Source organism: Scyliorhinus torazame, chromosome 6 (genome assembly GCF_047496885.1).
Source record: "Scyliorhinus torazame isolate Kashiwa2021f chromosome 6, sScyTor2.1, whole genome shotgun sequence".
Classification (NCBI taxonomy): domain Eukaryota; kingdom Metazoa; phylum Chordata; class Chondrichthyes; order Carcharhiniformes; family Scyliorhinidae; genus Scyliorhinus; species Scyliorhinus torazame.
In genome coordinates this window covers 48,188,931-48,208,492 of record NC_092712.1, presented here as the reverse complement: position 1 = coordinate 48,208,492, position 19,562 = coordinate 48,188,931, and the positions used below count along the sequence as shown (strand labels likewise).

The 19,562-nt window shown below is 45.5% G+C and overlaps 1 long non-coding RNA gene across 1 annotated transcript in view; it reads left to right on the top strand.

Moving 5' to 3' along the window:
- LOC140425700 (uncharacterized) overlaps window positions 1-14,917 on the top strand; it is a 41,980-nt gene extending 27,063 nt beyond the window's left edge. Inside the window, exons 3-6 of the long non-coding RNA XR_011947929.1 lie at window positions 7,564-7,628; window positions 12,047-12,120; window positions 13,134-13,253; window positions 14,065-14,917. This is a non-coding gene — a long non-coding RNA (uncharacterized lncRNA). The remainder of the gene's footprint in view (window positions 1-7,563; window positions 7,629-12,046; window positions 12,121-13,133; window positions 13,254-14,064) is intronic.
- The last annotated feature ends 4,645 nt before the right edge of the window (window positions 14,918-19,562 follow it).

Genomic DNA, 19,562 nt, shown 5'->3' with positions numbered 1-19,562 from the left:
AGCCAGCTTTTCTTTATTTTTATCTGGGCATAATTGTGCTCTGCAATGGACAATGTCCTTGACATGAATGCTATTGGCCGCTCTCTTCTGCCAGCCATGTGATGGGACAATAAAGTGAGTTGTCGCACATCACCAAAAGAGGTTTGGAGGGGTTGTGATGTGTCAATAATCTGGACAACATTAGCTGCTGCTTCACCCTGGCAAAAGCTTCCTCCTGAGATGATCTCCATGCCCAATCTTGGTGTTCCTTTAGCAATGCGTGCAGTGGGGCGACAATGATTGTGAGGACAGGATAGATTTCTCGTAATATTTTATGAGACCTAAGAATGACCGTAACTCTGTCACGTTTTCCGGAGCAGGGCTTCCATTGTCCGCACATTCTTCTTATTGGGTTCAGTCCATCCCGATCCACGCAGTACCCCAAGTTTGTAACTTCTTTGGCGCAGGAAATGCACTTTCCTCTTTCGAGGCAGATACCCGTCTCGTAAAATTGGCGTGTGGGTCATGGGCGGGAGTTGGGAGGTTTGCAGCGCGATCGGTCATGGCATTCCCGATCGTGGGAGAAGCGCCCAATGGCCGCGATAGGCTTTTAAATTGAGAATGTAGGCCGCGGCCGGCTTGTAAATAGAACATTGAGGTCTTCTGGCCAGGAGCGGCGGCAGAGAGCAGGTCACGTGTCCGACATGTACACTGCCATCAATGGAGAAACTCCTCCATTTTCTAACACCGAGCAAGCAAGAAACAGGAATGAGAACAACTGAAGTTGGATCATTTTAAACAAAGAAAAAACTAAATTGAAACCGGGAACAAAGCAGTATAAAGATGATTGCTTGAGGTATGGTTTTGTTAATTGTAACATTGCAAATCATGGTGCAAAGCCATTCACCCGAGGAAGGAGCAGTGCTCCGAAAGCTAGTGATTCAAAACAAACCTGTTGGACTTTAACCTGGTGTTGTAAGACTTCTTACTGTGCTCACCCCAGTCCAACACCGGCATCTCCACATCATGTGTGTTATATGCAGGGAATTCTGGCAAATGAAAGTTTAATACCCTCAAAACTTCAAAAGCATTTGAAGACGAGTTCAAGGACAAACCTCTTGATTTTTTTCAAAGGATGCAAAGAGAACTTAAGTCATCAGCTGAAGTCCTTAGCAGAAATGTAACATTGAATGACAAAGCAAGTGAGATCGTGAAGACCAAAAAGGCTCACCTGTCACGTTAAAGGTAAGTGAAAATGGTGTGTGGCGAAGAAGAAAACGGGCATTATGCCCAGTGTCCTGGCCAATATTTATTCCTCAATCAACATCACAAACAATCAGGTTGTCCGCTGATTATCTCATTGTTGCTTGTGAGAAGCTTGCGGTGCCCAAATTGGCTGCTGTCTTTCCTATATTGCAACAGTGAATGCACCTCAAAAAGTACTTCATTGACTGTAAGAAACATTAAAATGTTTGTTGGATGTGAATGGTGCTTTATAAATGAAAGTCTTCCTTTTTCTTTTCAACCCTCCAGAATGGAGCAACAATCTCCAGGAATTGAGGAGGAATCTCCAGAACAGTGCTGTGAGAAACTCTGGGGGGGGGGGGGGGGGAATGATTTGAAAAATAGTATTGTTCTTCATTTTCTTGGAACAATTAGCCAATAAAATTATGGTACTGTTGACAATGGGGGGCAGGGCTCATGTCCATTGTCCTTCGGATGTGGGAAGTCAGTGTGTTGTGAGGTTGGGGTGTCTCAGGTGCCCAACAATAATAATAATCTTTACTAGTGTCACAGTGGAATGAAGTTCCTGTGAAAAGCCCCTATTCGCCACATCCCGGTGCCTGTTCGGGTACACAGAGGAGAATTCAGAATGTCCAATTCACCTAACAAGCACGTCTTTCGGGGCTTGTGGAAAGAAACCGGAGCACCCGGAAGAAACCCACGCAGACACGGGGAGAACGTGTGGGCTCTGCACAGACAGCGACCCAAGCCGGGAATCCAGTGCATAGACAATGATTGAGTCAGTGCACCAAATACACTATTATGTACCTTCTTGTATCTATTATGTATTTTCTTTTCTTTTCTTATCATGTTCTTAATGATCTGTTGAGCTGCTCGCAGAAAAATACTTTTCACTGTACCTCGGTACACATGACAATAAGCAAATCCAACCCAATCCAATGAACATCTAGTTCTAAACTAGTGGAATTTATTATTGCATAACAAGCTGTGGGTTGGAAACGAATACCACCAAACTGGAACAAGCACAACTAACCACAACGACTTCTCCTACAGACGCCCCAGTTGTTGCAGTGTCACATGGTATAACTTATCTGCCACCTAGTGGGCGGAGGACAAATATAATTACATGTACAATTGCTTATGCAGATCACTACATCCCCTTTCCTTGAGATTTTGAACAAAAACATACGTACATCATTTCAATAAATATTATATTTGTTATTGTCATGTGAGAGTACCTTTAAGAAATGGGTGTTTAAGAAATGTACCTTTAAGAAATGGGTGTTATCAGTGATGTCACAGTGTGGGTGGAGCTGGGCTATCTGTCAGCTTTTTACTTTCGTTTTTGAGCAGGCTGCAGGGTATGTTTTTAGTTTCGTTTTCAGAGCTGGATAGCTGCAGTCACAGCCAGAAGGTGTATGAGTTTCTCTCTGTAATCTAAAGACTGTCTCTTGATAATTTGGTGAATTCAGAATTATAAATGTTCTGAGTAGTGACTTTAACCTAATGTGCTTCTGTTGAAAGGTATTTCTTCTGTCTTCTGGATGTTGTTTGGGAAGTTATTACGCATTACTTAGTGTTGTATTCTTTGGGGGTTGTATTTGAATTAATGGTTGCTAAGATATTCACTGTATGTTTTAAAAAGGTTAACTTGAGTTCATAGAATAAACATTGTTTTGCTTTAAAAAATACTTTTCCATTTCTGCTGTACCACGCCTGTAGAGTGGGCCGTTGTGGGTCTGGTGAACTCCATGATACACTTTGGGGTTCTCTAAACCCTGGCCCAGAACATTATGCATAGCACAATAATTTATATCATGTACAGCTATATTGTTCAATTACAGATACAGTCTTTGAGGTTCCTGTCTATGCCTTGTTGATCTTCTTAGCTTCGCTAGATCTGATGAAACTGCTTGACAGTCTTTCATTTCTGTAGGTGCAACTGGTACGACCACATCACTGTTCAGAACTTCAGACTGTACAATGATATTTGATTCGTCCTCTCGTTGTGTCGACTTTGAAGAATATAAGTTTTCATCGACATCGCCTACTTGCAGTTGAGCCACAGGTTGTTTAATTTTAGGTTTAACTCTTCTGTTTCATTTTAGTACCTTGCTCCGTGATTACAGTGTAAGATCTCGAACCTATTTTCTGTAATACTCTTGCACATTTTGACCAACCATCAGGATCCTTCACCCTCACTACATCATTTGGATTTAAAGGTTTCAGAGCCCTGGTTGACTTGTCATAGTGCCTCTCTGCTTCTTCTTTTGAGATTGCAACTGATTCCTTATCTTGTCATTTACTTGCTGTTTTGGATGGCATGGCAGAGTTGTTGGGAGCTTTGGACTCATTAACAGTTCTGATGGCAACAAACCACTGCTTAAAGGTGATGCTCGGTAGCTGAGCAATGCCAGGTATAGATCTTCTTGACTGTCCATCCATTTTTTCAGTAGTTGTTTGACTATCTGCACACTTTTTTCCACTTTTGCCATTAGACTGAGGAGACAATGGACTCGATGTTACATGTCTGAAGTCATAATGCTGTGCAAATGCCTTCTATTCTTTACAATTGAAACACGGACCATTGTCACTCATGACGACCTGAGGAAATTGCCTTTGTGTGCATAGTAACACAATTGGCTGACGAGCTTGACAACTGGGCCACTTCAGGGTAGTTTGAATAGTAGTCGACTATCAGCAAATATTATTTACCTTCAAGGTAGAATAAGCCTGTCCCCACCTTTTGCCAAGGAACAATTTCAGCCATCTCCAACACTTCCGTGGCTTGCAGATATTGGTATCATTGACAAGTGATACAATTTTCCACCATTGTCTGTATATCTTTATTTATTCCTGGCCAATATACCACATCTCACGCTCTTCGCTGGCATTTCTCGATTCAAAGATGACCCTCATGAATGTTTTGCAGTATTTCTTTGCGCAGAGACTGTGGAATAACAATTCTCTGTTGTCTTAGTAACCAACCATTTGCTACAATCAGCTCTGATCATATATGATGATACTTGGAGCATGAATCTTTCGGCCATCCATTGTTCAGATTGTGTATCATCATTTGCAGAACTTCATCTTTTTCTGTTTCTGCCACAATCAGTTTTGACTTTGCATCTGACACTGGTGCTGTCTCTGTGATCATATCTACATGCACTTGCACATGCTATCCCATGGAATTGTCATCTAGAGCTGCTGTAGCTCTGGTTAGCGCATCGGCTACTACAATGTGCTTCCCGATTTATAGATCAATTTAAAGTCAGATCTCTGAAGTTTCATCATCATCCTTTATGTGTGAGATGACATTTCACATCAGGTGTTTCTTGAGTATGGCCACCAATGGTCTGTGATCTGTTTCTACAATGAAAGTAGGTAGGCTATACACGTAACTGTGGAATTTCTCTAATCTGTTGGCTAATCCTCAACATTCTTTTTCAATTTGAACATAGCGACACTCAGACTCTGTCATCGATCTGGATGCATATGTTACTGGTCTCCAATCACCACCATTTTCCTGCTTTAGCAAACCTTCACCTAAACCATTCTTCGATGCATCTGTCAAAATCTTGGCGTTCCTAGTCGGGTCGAGGAAAATGTTGGAACTGGAGTTGTCGTTAGAGCTGATTTTAATGTGATCCACTCTTGTTCATGTTTGTCTGTCCGAGTGAAGTTATTCACTCTTTTCAGAACTTCTCTAAGACATGCAGTCTTCTCTGAGAGGTTTGGAATACATTTACCAATAAAAATAATCATGCCTAGTATTCTCAGTACTCTCTTTTTGTCTGTTGGTCGAGGCATATTCATAATGGCTTGTATTTTCATGTCATCCGGTTTTACTCCTTGGGCAGGCAACCTGTCTCCTCAGAACGTTATTTCCTTCACACTAAATTAACATTTGGCCTTGTTAAAACATAGCCCATTTTTCTTGACATTCTACAGTACTCTTATTAGCCTTTCATTGTGTTCCTCTTGTGTGGAACCCCAAATGATGATGTGATCGACATACACTCAAACACCCTGAATGCCTTTAACTATGTGTTCCGTGGCACTGTGGAAAATTTTGGATGCTGAGATAATGCCAAAGGGGATCCAAAGAAAGCAAATCTACCAAACGGAGTGTTGAACGTACAACACTCAGTCCTCTCTTTGTCTAATTTGAGTTGCCAGAATCCTTGTGAAGCATCAAGTTTGCTGAAATATGTGATCTCCATTCACTTAGGTATCGGATAGTGTTCCCTTTTTATGTTTGCAGTGAGGTCTTTAGGATCCATGCATATCCTGAGATCACTATTTTGTTTGTTAACACCAGGTTAAAGTCCAACAGGTTTGTTTCAATGTCACTAGCTTTCGGAGCGCTGCTCCTTCCTCAGGTGAATGAAGAGGTATGTTCCAGAAACATATATATAGACAAATTCAAAGATTATCATAGATTATCATAGAATTTACAGTGCAGAAGGAGGCCATTCGGCCCATCGAGTCTGCACTGGCTCTTGGAAAGAGCACCCTACCCAAGGTCCACACCTCCACCCTATCCCCATAACCCAGTTACCCCACCCAACACTAAGGGCAATTTTGGACACTAAGGACAATTTATCATGGCCAATCCACCTAACCTGCACATCTTTGGACTGTGGGAGGAAACCGGAGCACCCGGAGGAAACCCACGCACACACGGGGAGGACGTGCAGACTCCGCACAGACAGTGACCCAAGCTGGAATCGAACCTGGGACCCTGGAGCTGTGAAGCTATTGTGCTATCCACAAGGCTACCGTGCTGCCCGTGCTGCCCGTGATGCCAGACAATGCTTGGAATGCGAGCATTAGCAGGTGATTAAATCTTTACAGATCCAGAGATGGGGTAACCCCAGGTTAAAGAGGTGTGAATTGTGTCAAGCCAGGACAGTTGGTAGGATTTCGCAGGCCAGATGGTGGGGGATGAATGTAATGCGACATGAATCCCAGGTCCCGGTTGAGGCCGCACTCATGTGTGCGGAACTTGGCTATAAGCTTCTGCTCGGCGATTCTGCGTTGTTGCGCGTCCTGAAGGCCGCCTTGGAGAACGCTTACCCGGAGATCAGAGGCTGAATGCCCTTGACTGCTGAAGTGTTCCCCGACTGGAAGGGAACATTCCTGCCTGGTGATTGTCGCGCGATGTCCGTTCATTAGTTGTCGCAGCATCTACATGGTCTCGCCAATGTACCACGCTTCGGGACATTCTTTCCTGCAGCGTATGAGGTAGACAACGTTGGCCGAGTCGCACGAGTATGTACCGCGTACCTGGTGGGTGGTGTTCTCACGTGTAATGGTGGTATCCATTTCGATGATCTGGCACGTCTTGCAGAGATTGCCATGGCAGGGTTGTATGGTGCCGTGGTCACTGTTCTGAAGGCTGGGTAGTTTGCTGCAAACAATGGTTTGTTTGAGGTTGAAAACATAGTTGAAAACAAACCATGTGGTGACTAGGGGCTTTTCACAGTAACTGCATTTGACAATAAGCGATTTTCATTTTCATTTCATTTCATTTCATTTTCATTTTCATTTTCATATGGAGAATTTGACTTTGTGAACTTTTACTTGGAATTCGAGTTCACACTTGCCTAATGTGTCAATTTTCTGACCATCATAGTCCTTCAAGAAGACTGGCTTGTTTACTATTCTAGGTTTTTAAAAATAAATTTAGAATGCCCAATTCATTTTTACCAATTAAGGGACAATTTAGCGTGGCCAATTCACCTCGCCTGCACATCTTTCCAGCAGAGGGCAGTAGAGCGGAGCTGCTGATTGGCTGTTGCAAGGGAAATATTCATACCTCCGTTGTGGTCACCCTAACTTGAAGGTGTACCTGAGCTAGAGACCCTAGCTGTTCGAGTGAAGACAAGCATCCAGCAGAGGGCAGTAGAGTGGAGCTGCTGATTGGCTGTTGCAAGGGAAATTTGCATATCTCCGTTGTTGTCACCCTAACTTGAAGGTGTACCTGAGCTAGAGACCCTAGCTGTTCAAGTGAAGACAAGCATCCAGCAGAGGGCAGTTGAGCGGAGCTGCTGATTGGCTGTTGCAAGGGAAATTTGTATACCTCCATTGTGGTCACCCTAACTTGAAGGTGATTTGTGGAGGAGCTGTTGTCAAGTGACACTTAAACCCAAAACACTTCTTCAGTGTTTCCCTCCCTACCCCCTCCTCTAACCAAAAAAACCCAACCACTGTAAAGATCAAGAGGAAGGCTCGGGGTCAGGTAGAAGTAGAAAGAAGTTGAACCGTGATGCCACAGCCTGCAGGCAAGGCATTGGCTGGTGACTGGTAAGTAGTTTTTCTTTTATTTTCCCTCAGGTGTTATCGTGCAGGGCGCAGAGGTTGCTGAGTGAGTGCTTGCTGAGAAGAGGAGTGAATAACAGGTAAGCTCTTTCTTTTTCTTTTTCTTTTTTTTTATCTAGAGGGGATGGCAGGGAAGGTAGTGCAATGCTCCTCCTGCAGAATGTTTGAGGTGAGGGACGCCGACAGTGTCCCTGCTGATTTCATCTGTGGGAAGTGCACCCATCTCCAGCTCCTCAGAAACCGCATTAGGGAACTGGAGCTGGAGCTGGATGTACTTCGGATCATTCGGGAGGCAGAGGTGGTCATAGATAGAAGCTTCAGGGATGTAGTTACTCCGAAGAATAAAGATAGATGGGTGAGGGTGAGAGGAGCTGGAAGGAAGGAGTCAGTGCAGGGATCCCCTGTGGTTGTTCCCCTTAGTAACAAGTATACCGCTTTGGATACTGTTGGGGGGGACAACTTACCAGGGGTAAGCCATTGGGTACAGGTCTCTGGCACAGAGTCTGTCCCTGTTGCTCAGAAGGGAAGGGGGGAGAGGAGTAGAGCATTAGTCATTGGAGACTCCATAGCTAGGGGGATAGATAGGAGATTCTGTGGGAATGAGAGAGACTCGCGGTTGGTGTGTTGCCTCCCAGGTGCCAGGGTGCGCGATGTCTCGGATCGTGTTTTCGCGATCCTTAAGGGGAACAACCCCAAGTCGTGGTCCACATAGGTACCAACGACATAGGTAGGAAAAGGGATAGGGATGTAAGGCAGGAATTCAGGGAGCTAGGGTGGAAACTTAGATCTAGGAAAGACAGAGTTATTATATCTGGGTTGTTACCCGTGCCACGTGATAGCGAGACGAGGAATAGGGAAAGAAAGGAGTTGAACGCGTGGCTACAGGGATGGTGCAGGAGGGAGGGTTTCAGATTTCTGGATAATTGGGGCTCATTCTGGGATCGGTGGGACCTCTACAAATGGGATGGTCGACACCTGGACCAGAGGGGTACCAATATCCTGGGGGGGAAATTTGCTAATGCTCTTCGGGAGGGTTTAAACTAGTTCAGCTGGGGCTTGGGAACCTGAATTGTAGCTCCAGTATACAGGAGGTTGAGAGTAGCGAGGTCATGAGTAATGTTTTAAAGTTGCAGGAGTGTACCAGCAGGCAGGAAGGTGGTTTAAAGTGTGTCTTCTTCAATGCCAGGAGCATCCGGAATAAGGTGGGTGAACTTGCGGCATGGGTTGCTACCTGGGACTTTGATGTTGTGGCCATTTCGGAGACATGGATAGAGCAGGGACAGGAATGGTTGTTGCAGGTGCCGGGGTTTAGATATTTCAGTAAGCTCAGGGAAGGTGGTAAAAGAGGGGGAGGGGTGGCATTGTCAAGGACAGTATTACGGTGGCAGAAAGGACATTTGATGAGGACTCGTCGATTGAGGTAGTATGGGCTGAGGTTAGAAACAGGAAAGGAGAGGTATCCCTGTAAGGGGTTTTCTATAGGCCTCCGAAAAGTTCCAGAGATATAGAGGAAAGGACTGCAAAGATGATTCCGGATAGGAGCAAAAGCAACAGGGTAGTTGTTATGGGGGACTTTAACTTTCCAAATATTGACTGGAAACACTATAGTTCGAGTACTTTAGATGGGTCCGTTCTTGTCCAATGTGTGCAGGAGGGTTTCCTGACACAGTATGTAGATAGGCCAACGAGAGGCGAGGCCGTATTGGATTTGGTCCTGGGTAATGAACCGGGACAGATGTTAGATTTGGAGGTAGGTGAGCACTTTGGTGATAGTGACCACAATTCGATTACATTTACTTTAGTGATGGAGAGGGATAGGTATATACCTCAGGGCAAGAGTTATGTCTGGGGGAAAGGCAATTATGATGCAATGAGGCAAGACTTAGGATGCATCAGATGGAGAGGAAAACTGCAGTGGATGGGCACAATGGAAATGTGGAGTTTGTTCATGGAACAGCTACTTCGTGTCCTTGCTAAGTATATACCTGTCAGGCAGGGAGGAAGTGGTCGAGCAAGGGAACCGTGGTTTACTAAGGCAGTCAAAACACTTGTCAAGAGGAAGAAGGAGGCTTATGTAAAGATGAGACATGAAGGTTCAGTAAGGGCGCTCGAGAGTTACAAGTTAGCTAGGAAGGACCTAAAGAGAGAGCTAAGAAGAGCCAGGAGGGGACATGAGAAGTCTTTGGCAGGTAGGATCAAGGATAACCCTAAAGCTTTCTATAGATATGTCAGGAATAAAAGAATGACTAGGGTAAGAGTAGGGCCAGTGAAGGACAGTCGTGGGAAGTTGTGCTTGGAGTCCGAGGAGATAGGAGAGGTGCTAAATGAATATTTTTTGTCAGTATTCACACAGGAAAAAGACAATGTTGTCGAGGAGAATACTGAGATTCAGGCTACTAGACTAGAAGGGCTTGAGGTTCATAAGGAGGAGGTGTTAACAATTCTGGAAAGGGTGAAAATAGATATGTCCCCTGGGCTGGATGGGATTTATCCTAGAATTCTCTGGGAAGCTAGGGAGGAGATTGCTGAGCCTTTGGCTTTGATCTTTCAGTCATCTTTGTCAACAGGAATAGTGCCAGAAGACTGGAGGATAGCAAATGTTGTCCCCTTGTTCAAGAAGGGGAGTAGAGACAAGCCCAGTAATATAGACCAGTGAGCCTTACTTCTGTTGTGGGCAAAATCTTGGAAAGGTTTATAAGAGATAGGGTGTATAATCATCTGGAAAGGAATAATTTGATTAATCATAGTCAACACGAATGCCCTGCCTGCAACAGTAGTGGACCCGCCAACACTAAGGGCATTCAAATGGTCATTGGATAGACATATGGACGTTAAGGGAATAGTGTAGATGGGCTTTAGAGTGGTTTCACAGGTCGGCGCAACATCGAGGGCCGAAGGGCCTGTACTGCGCTGTAATGTTCTATGTTCTATGTTCTAACACGGTTTCGTGAAGGGTAGGTCGTGCCTCACAAACCTTATTGCGTTCTTTGAGAAGGTGACCAAACAGGTGGATGAGGGTAAAGCAGTTGATGTGGTGTATATGGATTTCAGTAAAGCATTTGATAAGGTTCCCCACGGTAGGCTACTGCAGAAAATACGGATGCATGGGATTCAGGGAGATTTAGCAGTTTGGATCAGAAATTGGCTATGTGGAAGAAGACAAAGGGTGGTGGTTGATGGGAGTGTTCAGACTGGAGTCCAGTTACTAGTGGTGTACCGGAAGGTTCTGTTTTGGGGCCACTGCTGTTTGTCATTTTTATAATTTATCTGGAGGAGGGCGTAGAAGGATGGGTGAGTAAATTTGCAGATGACACTAAAGTTGGTGGAGTTGTGGACAGTGCGGAAGGATGTTACAAGTTACAGAGGGACATAGATAAGCTGCAGTGCTGGGCTGAGAGGTGGCAAATGGAGTTTAATGCAGAAAAGTGTGAGGTGATTCATTTTGGAAGGAATAACAGGAAGACAGAGTACTGGGCTAATGGTAAGATTCTTGGCAGTGTGGATGAGCAGAGAGATCTCGGTGTCCATGTACATAGATCCCTGACAGTTGCCACTCAGGTTGAGAGGGTTGTTAAGAAGGCGTACGGTGTGTTAGCTTTTATTGGTAGAGGGATTGAGTTTCGGAGCCATGAGGTCATGTTGCAGCTGTACAAAACTCTGGTGCGGCTGCATTTGGAGTATTGCGTGCAATTCTGGTCGCCGCATTATAGGAAGGATGTGGAAGCATTGGAAAGGGTGCAGAGGAGATTTACCAGAATGTTGCCTGGTATGGAGGGAAGATCTTATGAGGAAAGGCTGAGGGACTTGAGGCTGTTTTCGTTAGGGAGAAGAAGGTTAAGAGGTGACTTAATTGAGGCATACAAGATGATCAGAGGATTGGATAGGGTGGACAGTGAGAACCTTTTTCCTCGGATGGTGATGTCTAGCACGAAGGGACATAGCTTCAAATTGAGGGGAGATAGATATAGGACAGATGTCAGAGGTAAGTTCTTTACTCAGAGAGTAGTAAGGGTGTGGAATTCCCTGCCTACAACAGTAGTGGACTCGCCAACACTAAGAGTATTCAAATGGTCATTGGATAGACATATGTACGATAAGGGAAGAGTGCAGATGAGCTTTAGAGTGGTTTCATAGGTCGGCGCAACATCGAGGGCCGAAGGGCCTGTACTGTGCTGTAATGTTCTATGTTCTTTGGGTTGTGGGGGCAAAACCCACCCAAACACGGGGAGAATGTGCAAACTCCACACGGAGAGTGACACAGAGCCAGGATTGAACCTGGGACCTCGGCGCCATGAGGCAACAGGGCTAACCCACTGTGCCATCATGCTGCCCCCTGGGTTTTATTTTAATAACTTCAACATCATTGATGCTGATGAGATTCACTCTCGCTCCTGTGTCTAATTTAACATTGATGAATGATTAATTTATTAACAATGAAACTGTCCAGTTATCTTTTGTTTTCCATCGAAATATCATTTTTATAACTTTTTCTTTGTAGAGGCGACATTTTACTCTGTTTGTCTTCGCTGGCCCTGTCTTCATTCGAGACTGCATCGATGTAAAATGTGCCCTGTAAGTTAATATCATCAATAGACTTTTCTGGATTAACTTTCTTGTTTGTAAAACATTGTTTGGCAAAATGTTTTTTGCCTTTGCACTTGGTGCAAACTTTTCCATTTGCTGGACATTGCCTCAGTAGGTGCCTGTTTTCCACATCTTTTACACATGGTGGCTTCTGGCAACCGTTTAAAATGGCTGCCACTGCTGAGACCACGGTTTAGTTTCAAGTGACACACAACATCAATGGTGTCAGCATTGCTCCCAATTTTCACGCCAAAACTCCCTACATTCAATGTATTTATATGCTGCGCAGCGAATTCACTTGCATGGTAAATCTTAATTGCATCTTCTACGCACCTTGGCGAAATTCTCCATCCCGCCCCGCCACATTTCTGCCCCGACCCGCCGGCGGGATGCTCCGTTACACCGGCCGGTCAATGGGGTTTCCCATTGTGGGGCAGCCCCGCACCGTCGGAAAGCCCCGGGCGCCGGCAAAACGGAGACTCCCGCCGGCGGAGAATGACGCCCTTTATCATTATTAATTCTGAAGTTAATCTGATCTCGGTTCATCGAGGATTTTAAAGTTGCAAAGTTACAAGTATGTGCTTTCAACTGGAGGTCGGTAAGAAAGCTATCAAAGGACTCACCCGTCTTCTGCGTGTGCGTTGTAAATATGTACCGCTCAAAAGTTTCATTCTTTTTCGGAGTACAATGATCATCAAATTTCTTAATAATGACCTCGAAGCTTTTGACATCTTTCTCCCGTTCAAAACCAAATCTGTTGTAAATCTCCATCGGCTAGGAACCTGTTACAATAATGCTATTTTTTGTTCATCTGGCTGCATTTGTAATCCTAAGGCTGCCACATACAACGTGAACTGTTGCTTAAATGCGCGCCAATTGCTATCTACATTACCAGTTACTCGAAGATACGGAGGCATTTTTGAACTTTCCATCTTCTTCTTTTATCAGTTTAGTATTCTGAGAGATTTCTTTCGATGTTCCACATTTGTTTGTTTTTTTAGCACCGTTTCCGAATTTGAAGACTGTGAGCTGGACTCACCGTTTTTGAGACTAAGTGCGGAGGAACTGCGGCGTTTTACATCCAAAAAATGGGAGCCGACCCCACACCGTTCCTGCAACAGGTGAAGGGCTAGCAGCAGCAGTAAAACTCCCAGCTCCCACGACATAAATGGCCGGAGAATGGTCTGTGGCCGCGCATGCGCACGGTGCGCGCCGACGACCTGCAGCGGTCGCTCCGTAAGACATGCCACCAGCCGTGCGCGGACCCGATCTGCCAGAGAGTGCCCCCAGCCACATCCTGCCCACCCCCCCCACCAGCCCCCTAGCCCTCGCGGAAGTGCCCCCGCCCAGCAGCATGGCTCCCTCCCAACTGTGGCACATGTCAACCGCACGGTCGGGAACTCAGCTCATCGGGGAGGGCCTTCAGGTGACACGCTAATGCGATGATGCCATTTCGGAGGGGGTGAAGGATACAAAACCTGCGTCAAACAGGTGCTGACCCCGATTTCGCCGTCAGAAGGGATTCGACTTTGGGAAACGGTGAAACCCACCCTGTGTCTTTCAAATGTTCACAGTTCAGATCATCAGTTTGTAGATCAGCAGTACTGGTACCATGTTATGTTCTAGTGCATGGACAATGATTGAGTCAGAGGCTAGTTTAGCACAGTGGGCTAAACAGCTGGCTTGTAATGCAGAACAATGACAGCAGCGCGGGTTCAATTCCTGTACCAGCCTCCCCAAACAGGCGCAGGAATGTGGCGACAAGGGATCAAAGTTCATTGAAGCCTACTTGTGACAATAAGCGATTATTATTATTATTATCTAGTTCGGGACGGTCAAATTCATTATTGCATATCAAGCTGTGGATTGAAACTAATACTAACAAACTGGAACAATCATAAACACAGCTAACCACAACGACTTCTCCTGCAGACACCCCTAGGTTGCATTGCCACATGGTATATCTTGTGTGCCTCCTCGTGGTCAAAGAAAGATGGCTCCGGAGCGAGGCGACTGGACCGGAGCGGAGCGAGCGAGCGGAGCGAGCTGTGCCCAGCATACCCTCTAATTCTATCTTTTACTCTCGTTGTACACCTTGCTATAACTGTAACATTATATTCTGCAGTCTCTCCTTCCTTCCCTATGTACGGTATACATTGTTTGTACAGCATGCAAGAAACAATACTTTTCACTGTATACTAATACATGTGACAATAATAAATCAAATCAAAAGGTCAAACATATTTACATGTACAATTGCTTCTGCATACCACTATGCATATTACCCCGATGGCAGGACGGGTACAAGGGGTACCAGGGCAGCACGGTAGCACAGTGGTTAGCACTGTTGCTTCACAGCGCCAGATTTGATTCCCGGCTTGGGTCACTGTCTGTGTGGAGTCTGCACGTTCTCCCCGTGTCTGTGTGGGTTTCCTCCGGGTGCTCCGGTTTCCTCCCACAAGTCCCAAAAGACGTGCCGTTAGGTGAATTGGGTATTCTTCATTCTCCCTCTGTGTACCTGAACAGGTGCCGGAATGTGGCGACTAGGGGCTTTTCACAGTAACTTCATTGCAGTGTTCATGTAAGCCTACTTGTGACAACTGCATTAACACTACACCCCTGTATGCTCCACTCGATGCCAGTTTCTATGTAGTTACATGGTGTAGCTTGTGTTGTCCTATTATGTATTTTCTTTTCTTTTCATGGACTTAATGATTTGTTGAGCTGCTCGCAGAATAATACTTTTCACTGTACCTCGGTACATGTGACAATAAACAAAATCCAGATATTGAATCCAGATATTGACAATAAAGATTATTATTATTATCATTATTGTTATTAGTGGTGCCCATGGATGCAGAGAAGGCATTTGACCGGGTGGAGAGGTGATATCTGTTTTAGGTCCTGGGAAGGTTTGGGTTTGGACTGGAGTTTCTGTTGTGATATGCATATCACTGAGCCTTACCGGAGACTTGCGCCTCCATTCCCCTCTACCGTCTGCTATCCTCCTCTATCCGCTCTGCCCCTCTAATTTCGGCCTGTACCGGGCCCATCCAAGATGGCCCTTTTATCTGCCCCTGAACACGTTTCTCCTCCAACCCTGCCCCGTTGCATTTCCCTCCCTTCCCGACCCGTGGTGGTTCCCCGCTCTTGGCTTCTGCCTCAGAGACATGTGCGCTCTGTCCAACTCTGGGGCCTTGTCTAGTACAGCCCCCCACCACCACCACCACCAGCCCTGCCAACATCCTCGAGACGTACCTCGTGGCACTCGTCCCTTCCACTCCATCAGGCAGGCCGACGGTGCGCAGGTTCTGCCTTCTCGACTTATTCTCTTGTTCTTCCATCTTTGCTCTCAACATCTTGCAAACCTCCGCTTACAATGCCACCACCCGATCGCTGTGGTCCAACATCACCCTTTCCATCTCTCGGATCTGTGACCCCTGTGTCTCCACACTTTTCGACCCTTTGCATCAAGCCCTTCAGGGGTGTCACAGCCCCTTTGATGGCTTTTGATCTGTCCTCCTACATCTCTTTCCTTTGTTGATTTAACTCTTCCCTAATGAAAGCCATCAACTGTTCCATCTGGGGCCTTCCAACTTGCACTGACCCTTCCCCACCTGCCATCTTTCCAATAGCTGCTGCGCCACAGGCCACTTCCAACCTTTTGGCCATGTCTTTCACCTTCTTCTTCTGTGTTTGGAACCAGCAGACATGCCACACCGGGGGGGGGGGGGGGGGGGGGGCTTCTCCTCCGACCTTCAGCTCCACCTTTCCATTGGATTTTCTCCCGTTTTCGGGTAAAACAAGCTCTTTTCTATACTTTCGAGCAGGAGCTGCCCTCTGTGTGCGACCCTCACACCATGGCCGCCACCGGAAGTCGGTATCCATGTTGTTGTGTGTGATTGATATCAAAAGTAGAGGTTTTAGACTAAAAAACATATTGAAATGGACTGTGCATTTAAATGGACAGATGGATCACTGGTAGTGAGACTAATTTCATACCTCTTTCAAAGAGCTGGCTGTGGTGTTCTTTGTGTTGCTTATTTCAGGATGGTTGGCGTAGTGTTCACAAAGACTACAAAATAGCTTGAACTTAACCAAAGCTATAAATTTATTAACACTACTAATTTGGATTCGACATGTACTTCTAAATACTTCACAGTTGATTGCTAACATATAAACTACACTCATCTACAACTAAACTTAATACTGTTATAAACTATGATCTGCTCTTACTCACACTATCAATATTTATGTCTGTCTCTCGCTAACTCCTGGACTACTCTCTCCCCACAAGGCTTAGCATCAATACCTTATATATGCCTTGTATCTGTAGCGCCCTCCAGTGGCTACTCTAGGGATTTTATTAACCCCTGTAGTTCTTACAGATATGATAATACCACACTGACCAAGGCACAATGAGTGAAATGGCCTCCTTCAGTGCTGTATTATTCTGACGCTGTGACTTTTTAAATAAAGGGTTGAGTCCAGTTGAGAGAGGAGCAACCCAGCACTTCACTGAGACTGGCAGGACACTGCAAGCTTCCTCACATCCAGAACCAAGTGCACCGTTTCCACATCTGCTGGATCGAATCGTGCTTCTTCACCAGTCAGATCTGAGAATGCAGCAGCACTGACCCGATCTGCATTTGAGTCATTGCACACCAAGGTGGCAAATTTAATACAACAGCAGTTTCTTGCCTGAAATGTTTACAGTTTAAAACCGGTTGATTCTGAAATGTTCAGTGACTGGTGCTCAACATGTTTCTCATTCAGAAAACGTTTGCTTTGTGCTGTTTAGTCAGAAATTAATACTCGTGCCCTCTTGTTTCAATGCGTCTGCTGATCGTTTGCTGATTATAATGGCATTTTGGCCCATTACCAAGCTTCTCGTGCTCGTCTGTCACAGAGACGGAAGTGGAAACTCTGCACTCTTGCTGTGACAGTTACTTTAATCGTGTTCTGCGTTTGGGGTTAAGGTTCTGCATTATCACATAGGTGGCAGATAATGAAACACATGTCAATTGGCAAAAATGAAAAGCATTTGTCAAGAGCTGCACCCAGGGAAGCCAACTGACCCGACCTCCTGCTACAGACAAGGATAACCGTACATTGAACCTCTGTCTTGATCGTCACCAATCCCCACCCCACTGCAGGTCGGATATCCCTGACTCCTGACCTTCAAATTCCCAGGGTCCGGGCACATAGGCCCAGATTTTACAGCAGGTGGCAAGGCCACAGACTCGGCTCTGACCTCAGGGAAAGTTGCCCACAGATCTCTGAGGCATGGATTTCTTCTATCCTTGCATCAGTTTGAATCTGCTGCCAACTCAATGGGTTCTCCCAGGCATCCAGAAAGAAAAATCTCATCAACAGGCTGAGCAGCCTATCGCGTCAAAGTATTCTCACAGGCAGCAAACCAGGAAGCAAAACGCACTGAATTTTTCAATTTATTTAAGATTTCACAAAGAATGAAATAAGTGAGTGGACCAAATGCATGGAATTACGATAAATGCTGAAATACTGTTCCTCTTCCTCAGGTAGCACGCTTTATTACTCACAGGTTGCCGAAATGTAGCTTATGACACGACTACTACAGGAAGGGTAAGGAGATGGTCCCTGAGTCTACCTCAGCCACAATGGGGGTCAAAACCCAGCTCTGTTGGCATCATTCTGGCTCACATGCTAGCTGTCTAGCTATCCGACATAACCACCCCTCAAAATGCCATTAACAAATGTTTAAATATATATTGTCATGTGAGCGTACCTTTAAGAAATGGGTGCTTAAGAAATGTACCTTTAAGAAATGGGTGTTTATCAGCGATGTCAGAGTGTGGGTGGAGCTGGGCTGTCTGTAAGCTTTTTACTTTCATTTTAGGCTGTTTGCTGCAGAGTGTGTTTTATTTTTATTTTCAGTGTTGGAGCTGAAGCCAGACAGAGCAGGTGTACTGTTGATCTCTCTGCCATGAAAAGACTGTCTCTGGATCATTTGGTGAATTCAGAATTATAAATGTTCTCAGTAGTGACTTTAGAACATACAACATACAGTGCAGAAGGAGGCCATTCGGCCCATCGAGTCTGCATCGACCCACTTTCGCCCTCTCTTCCACCCTATCCCCGTAACCCAACAACCCCTCCTGACCTTTTTGGTCACTCAGAGCAATTTATCATGGCCAATCCACCTAACCTGCACATCTTTGGACTGTGGGAGGAAACCGGAGCACCCGGAGGAAACCCACGCAGACACGGGGAGAACGTGACAGACAGTGACCCAGGGGAATCGAACCTGGGACCCTGGCACTGTGAAGCCACAGTGCTATCCACTTGTGCTACCGTGCTGCCCGTGATGTGCTTCTGATAAAGGTTTTGTTTTTAAGTCGTATGGATGTTAAAAGGAAAGCTTAAAGGTTTACTTAGTGTTGTAGTCTTTTGGGGTTGTATTTGAATTGATGGTTGCTAAGATGTTCACTGTATGTTTTCAAAAAGGTTAACTTGAGATCATAGAATAAACATTCTTTTGCTTTAAAAAATACTTTTCCATTTCTGCTGTTCCACACCTGTAGAGTGGGCCGTGTGCTCCCCATACCACAATCTATTAAAAGTTGTGGATCAGGTGAACTCCATGATACACTTTGGGGTTCTCTAAACCCTGGCCCATAACAATATATTATTTTAAAATGCCTGAATTTATCTATCATAATGGAGAAATTTGACGCTCCAGGGAGTGATTTGTTTAGGACCAGTGAACATTGTTTAGCAGTAATTGTGAGCTTAGTATGTTGTTAAAAACCCAATTACACCTCACTTAACAAGGTGTAACTTTTTCAATAATTTTTACAGCCTCAACCCTTAATCTCCATCCCTCCGCACCTCTGACATGAGATCCACAGCTCTGCCTCTGAGACCATCACTTACCTGTGTGCTGTTCTTCCACTGCGGCGGCATGGTGGCACAGTGGTTAGCACTGCTGCCTTACAGCGCCAGGGACGCGGGTTCAATTCCAGCCTCGGGTGACTGTCAGTTTGCACATTCCCCCCATGTCTGTGTGGGTTTCCTCCGGGTGCTCCGGTTTCCTCCCACAATCCAAAGATGTGCAGGCTAGATGGATCGGCCATGCTAAATTGCCCCTTAGCGTCCAAAGGCTGGATGTGTTACGGGAATGGGGCGGGGAAGTGGGCCTAGTTGGGGTGCTCTTGCAGACTCGATGGGCTGAATGGTCTGCTTCTGCACTGTAGGGATTCTATGATTCTATACTCTCCTTCTTAATCTCCTGAAATCCGGTGCCTAATATCTGGGGCTCCTTGGAGCCTTGTGTTTGTGCACCAGGTAGATTTCCAATAAGGATAGAGAGGGGGGAATTTCTATGCCATTAAGTGCCACCTGGAAATGAGCAGATTTGGCTTTGAAGCACAACACGATGTCGATAGAGC